Here is a 6,820-nt window from a genome sequence, read left to right on the forward strand (position 1 = left end):
TTCTGACTTTAGTTTGAGCTTTCTTCGCTCAGTAAAGGACCCGGTATGGTCGGTCTGAAGTCATACTGTCGACTCGCGGTCACGTGGTTTCAAAGCAATCTTTTTTGAGCACACCCTTCAAGCCGCACCGAGCCAAGTGAAGCCCCTCCCACTGTAGGATGGTGTACACAGCGATCATGTCAGAGGATTGACCATTACAAGTTCACAAGTTCTGAAAAAATAATGACCGATCAGCTGCAGTATCTTTATTTCACATGTTAATGGGAAGAAAAGAAAGATGGGACGTTCACCCATGGTTAATGTACTTCCTCAAAGCCTCGGACAATTGCTCCTCAAAACGATCCATCCTGCTCTCTTGCTGAAAAAGCAGCTTCTGGAAGTTGAAGTTGAGAGTTACACAACATTGCTGTCCCAGTGCCTTTCTGCGTAAATAACCACAAAATACTGCTTCATCAAACAATAGTTTTGCCTGCAGAGTGCGGTGAACGTTTGCCAGGGGGTTGTGACAAGGAGGGGTGGACGACACGAGACAGAGAACAAAATGAAGCTGCTATTGTCACACAATGGCGACAAGGAGACCTATTGGCCCAATGGTAACACTTTATTTGAAGGGGTGTGCATAAGACTGACATGATACTGTCATAAACATGACATAACACCTGTCATGAACATGAAGAAGTCTTTATGAATCTTTATGACAGTTGTCATGAAGTGTCATTTGGTAAATAATGTCACTTTTAATTCAAAGTTGCTCTAAATGTTGCATTGAAAGTCCATTAAAAGTGCCAACATTGCATTAAATTATCATAATTTACAAAATACCCCTTCAAATAAAGTGTTACCGGCCCAACCACACATAACCTTTAAGAACAAGCAGAGAGTTGTTCTCCTTATGGCGACCTGGAAGTCTTTACTTCTAGCGTCTTTACAGATGGGGGGATGGGGGGGCAGAAATATGGGATTTTTGAAGTTCTAATGACCGGTCACAGGTTAGCCTGACGATTCTGGTCACCAGATGAACACTTGGTGCGTCTCTAGGTCAGAGCAACCTTTTTGTGGCTACCAAAAACTCTATTATTTTTAAAAGTTGAGTCATTCCCAGGTGATTAAGTGTGAGGACCGCTCTTCTTTCAGTCTTGTTGTTACCTGTCTACTTGGAAGCTAGGGAAGGTTTGGATTCTCTCGTGAATAATTGACACAAATTGCAATCAAGACCCTTTGCAGAATGATATTGGCAAATTACAGTGGACAGAGACCCTAGAAATGGTTTGCTTCAAGTCTTTACGTCATTTCTCTTGTCTCCAATTGATCATCCTACATAGTCCTTCTGCTTACAGATTGTGTGCGAGTCAGAACTTGCACATACTGACAGGATAATGCCTTTACTTTGCCTAGGGAATCCTCTATTGCAACAGTAGCCAAATGACTCACAGTGAGAAACACAGCCAAGGAAACAAATTAGGTGCCTAGTTAATCCAAAAGGAATGCTTTGATTTGGTTGTAATTGGGTCACCATGTAGACCAGCACCAGGCCATGTTAATGATTTAGTATGTAAGCAGCTGAAATGACTAAACTGAATGCAACAAGGTGGGATCACGTGACCCCAGTCAAAAAACCAACTCATCCGACTCTAAAAACGTGTTTTTTTTCTGAAATGTCCTTGTTTCCATTAAGCCAATTTACTTTTGTAATTTTAATTTGTGCAATTTTCTGGTTAATGGAAGCGCAGCTAGAGGCTGTCACTGATTTGCTGTTTAAACCTTTTGACAGTTGTTGATTTGTACTTTTTGGGTAGAGGAAGATTAATATGTAGTTAATTGGTTGAATAAATCCAGATGTTCATAATTTTGGGGGGAATAAAGACGAGCTTTGTTTGCAGTCCTGAATGCAGAGGTGACTCAATGTTTGAACCATTATGTTGTCTATTTCTATGCTGTCATCTGTTATATGAATACCACGCTTCCTCCTTTTAGTAAATGTATTTCCAGTAAAAAAAAAAGAGACATATCACCAGCCTTTTGCATGATAAAGGTTGTGGTGATGTTGCTGAACGTGTACAGCTAGCTGGGTGTCGTTAGCTGTGTTTACATTACAAATATGCACAAAACCTTGTCCATAATATGCTAATGCTGCAACACGTTTAAAATCACGTGTGAAAAGTCATTACAAAACACCCAGCACCATCATCTCCCTGCCACTTCTGTCGTCTTCTTTGACGTTTCTGCCAGTAGTAACGTCCCGCTGTTGATCATGTGACTCGTGCCAAATGAAAAAAGTGTTCCCATTGCAGTTTTACATCTACATGGCCAAATAACAACCTCATCATAGCAAAACATTTTTATCTAAAAACAAGTTTTTCAAAATTCCCATATCTCCATTAAGCAAATGTATTTTCATAATTCCAATTTGCACAATTATACGTTCAATGGAAACACAGCTGTTGTGTGGGAGGGGTCTTGTAAATATTACTTGAGTGCCAAAGGGATGGCTGTGTGTTTTTATTAAGAGTTTGTCTCCTGGAACAGAAATGTTCTTCCTGCAGGGTCCTTGAAGACATGTCCACACTCCATGTTGATGTAACAATAAACGGCTCAGTTCAAACACTTGTCTTCCGGTTCACGTTAGAGATATGAGCTTCATTTTCCTCACACTTCATATTTAAATATTTAATATTTATTAAAATGCATACGGATTTATGGTTGTAATGTGATAAAATGTGAAAGACCTTAATTCATTCAATTAAGTCCAAAATTATTTCCACCCCTGGCAGATTTAGTCATAATTATCTTCAGCCGATTGAAATGAGAGGCTGAATATGAAACCCTGCGCCCTGCCTTCTTGGTTTAGAGAGACTTTGTACCAAAGGAGGGCGGCTTTAATCGTCCATCTAGACAGAGATGTGCTGATGAGGAAGAGGAAGAGGAGTGACAGCCAGTTCAGAAAGAGTCGACCGAGGCAGAAAGCGGTTTGGCAGTGGGAAATTTGTTGGAAGCCAATAACTGCAGCACAGAGCAGAATCTGACCTCATTAACACCATCGATATTTTTAATGATCTGTCAGCGCAGAGGGAAGGACACGACACTGACTCTACACAAAGCTGCTCGCAATATGGAGCATGTAGGAGGAGGTTGTTATTCATCTCCATGCATTTCATTTTTCTCAAAGCTTTTTCAATTGTAATCAATTCCCTCTTTAGTTCCCGTTTAAATCATGACCTCAAACACAAACTGTCTTTTAAATACTGTAGATGAGCTGTTGCAGCCTGGGGCTTGATCCAACTAGATCACAGACAACAGTGGTTCCTGGAGCCTTTTATTGATAAAACAAAATTAATTTATTGTAAACTACTTTGAGTTATTATTGCCTTTTCCTTTATCATGATGACCTGTGTTCTTTCTACAGAGGGAAGTAGAAACAACACACACACGCTACTGAATCTTGTTTCCATCCTCCTCTGTGTGTGCGCGTGTGGGGGTGTGTGTGTGTGTGTGTGTGTGGGTGTGCGTGCGTGTGTGTGTGTGTGTGTGAGAGAGAGAGTAATTGCAATGTTCTGCCAGCTGACAACACACGCCCGGTTTCCTGTCTTGCTTGCTAAAGTATTTTTCTTTATTTTTCAGTTCCTTTTTTTCATTGGAAAACTTCCCTCGGCCTGTTTTCTCCTGACAGCACCTCTCACCCTGCCGAGACGAGGGARGAGGAGTAAGAGAGCATTAACGCCCGCTCAGAATACTAAAGTTTTACATAATAGCAAACGGAGAAATAAGTTAGTAAAAATTTTCATTTTAACGAAATGAAGCACACTTRAAATATTAATTTGTAATACCACTAAATAGTCAAAATCATGAATACAAGAATTAACTCAACTGCATGAAAATCAACAGATCCAAGATTGTTGAGTTTAAAAAGGATTTGACAGTCAGTTCAGAATCAAATGGTCAAATACTGAATCATAAATAATTGTCATCAGCCCCATTAAAGCAGGAGTTTATGTCAGTTTGCTGCTGYAGTGATCACTGTTCATCAGTGCCAAAGACGAAACGCATCAGCAGATATCACTGACAATCTGGCAAGGATCACGAGGCTATTTCTAAACAACCAGATGCCCATTATTGCGAAACATTATTTAAAAGAGGAAACGGAAACAGAAGTGTGTGCCCCTGCAAACCAAAGTTATCATAGTTAACTAAAACTATCTGAACTAGACAAGGAATTGGATGGCTACAAGGAAATAAAACTAAATTATAATGAAAAATTCAGAACTATTAACTGTGCTTCAAACTGCAAGTCACCTGTTACTGTCATTCATGGTGGTGGAAGGATGATGATTTGGACTGGTGTTACAGCTAYGTAACCTTGACCTTTCAGTCATTGTAGTCATCCATAATGACTGAGGTCATCTGTGTGCTCAGGACCTGCTACAGAGCAGCCAAGGCTTATTGTACTATGATGGGTAAAACCTCAGAGATGACCACCTTTCACCAAAACCAAAGCCTTCTTCTTCTCCTTCTTCTCCTTCTCCTGTCTCGGTCTCAAATCAGTGAGCAAGTCACCAAACTCCCAAGGTGCTGTAGCCCAAATCATTACCTTTCACCTCCGTGCTTCACGGAGTCAGCCTGAGATGTCAGCCTGAGATGACTGGGCTGAATCTTTGACTTTTCTTCACACTTAGACAAGCTGCAGGCCAATTTGTCCAAACAACATGTTTACCACAAAAATCCTGTTCCAGGATCCGGTCCAGTACTCTGCTTTTCTAGCTAAWTAGATTCAGTTGATTCTTACCTGAAACAACCTGGTAAATAGAAGAGTCACCAGTGAGACAAAGTGCAAAGAAAGCAGCTTTGGTGTTCAAATTTAACAAAGGAAACAATGCTCCATCTTGGTAAACCTAATGGGGTTTTCTCTGTTCATAGGGAATGAGGAGGTAAACACAAGCTACCCACAATTATTACAGAGAAATACACAGCATTCTACTTTCTTTTTTTCTTTTTAACTAATGAATACAAAGTAATAATGATGCCAACTGAAGTGCTCATTTTTTTTCTCTGGGAGTTTTTGCGGCTGAGGTCGGATCCAACACAAAGCTCAGTGAACCGTGTGAAGCAGCACTCTAAGCTGCTTTCAGCTGCTGTGGAGGAACAGTACCGTTACTGTCCACCTGATCTGAGGCCCGGTCCCACCCAGCCCACACGGCTCCACACAGGCCGTGTGTTTATTTAAGCCACCGGGAAGCTGTGCTGTTTGAACTGTGCCAGAAGCAGCACTGCTGTGGGGAATGGAAGAGAGGTGAGCTCTGATTGGTCGGTGGGAACCTCTTCAAAAGCTCAGTCTGCCAGCTGCTTGCTGCAGACTTCTGTGAGTTTAATCTTTGAGTTTGAGCTCTGTTTGTTTACAAATCCAAATGACTAAACTGCAGTYATAAGTGATTCATTTTTAGGTTGGCCAATTAAWCTACTCCCCCTCTTCCAGATTTTAATAAATCTAACCCARAAGCTATTAGAGGTGCTGATGTTTTTAGCAGCAAGACTGGCTTTTAAGTCAAATTCTGCTCAWGGCCTCATRCAGCCTTGGACCAGCCCTGCATGAGTTAAATCCGCTGCATTGCACAGAGATGCTCAACAAACAGGAGATTGAAWTCTATGGTGCTAATGTGGCTTTACTAGCTCTTCCATTTTGTGTCTGTTGAGTTTTTAATAAGAATCACAGAAACTATTGTGGTTGTTCAAGTTTGAAGGATGACTTTCTCAGAGCTCTCCGCACAGCCACGCGCAATAACTGGCTGACTAATTAGRCAAAGTAGGCTGAATAATGTTAGTGAGGATGAACACAGGCAATTTTTTTTTTWAATGTGTCCATCATGGCGCAGTGCGATACCAGGCAGAATGGATCAGGAGAGGAACACAGCAGAATTTAAAAATAACATTATGCTATGATTAAGTTTCTGATTGTGCTTTTAGTACACTATATTAGTTTATTTGCTTATTTAATGTATAATAATATCAGCCAAAATAATACAAATGATCATTTAAAGAACAAATCATACACTAGATCAACAGTAAATACATAAATTCGTCCTACCTTAAAAGATTTGTTAGGGCTTTCTGTATGTTTTAATTTGAAATGTTTACATATTTTATGAATTCATTTTTCAGTGGTCATTTATGCACCAGACGCAGACCTGCAGTCCAGGGGCGGTTCTAAATGGGGGCCAACAGGGTGCCTAAGAAATTATACTAAATAAATGTCTTATGTTAATACTCAGTGGAGGATTTTTTTTTTTACCTTCACAATTTTACTTTAACAATTAATTAAAAATTGTAGTGCTGAACTTTTAGCTGCTGTATGGAGATAGGATCACACTTTCCATCTGCCAAGGATCTGCAAACTGAATCTCTGGAAACAGATGTGGCTCTTTGGGTCACTTAATATATCAAATGATGAAATATTGCTCTGTTTTTTAAAAAAAATCTTTTTCCAAGAGTTGCCATGGAAAAACACTGACTGCCTGGCCCTTGTGATAAATTTGGTCTAGAACCAGCCTCCAAACCTAACTCCTTATTTATATAAATATTTTGGTAATGCTCTATAAAATACCGGAATGTTCACATAACTTTTATACTTTTGGCTGTCTGAGGACACATTTKGAATATTAAATCAGGTGTTATGATCAGTTACTCAGTGGTTTACCAAATACTTTTTACACTTGCTTAATTAAACATGTTYAAGGTATGCTACTCTGATTGGAGTACAGTTTTGGGGTACTCTAACCAACCTCTATGCATGAACAATTGTTCTATGAATCACTTTTTAAAAGCAAAAAAC

This window comes from Poecilia reticulata, linkage group LG2 (assembly GCF_000633615.1).
Source record: "Poecilia reticulata strain Guanapo linkage group LG2, Guppy_female_1.0+MT, whole genome shotgun sequence".
NCBI classification, from domain to species: domain Eukaryota; kingdom Metazoa; phylum Chordata; class Actinopteri; order Cyprinodontiformes; family Poeciliidae; genus Poecilia; species Poecilia reticulata.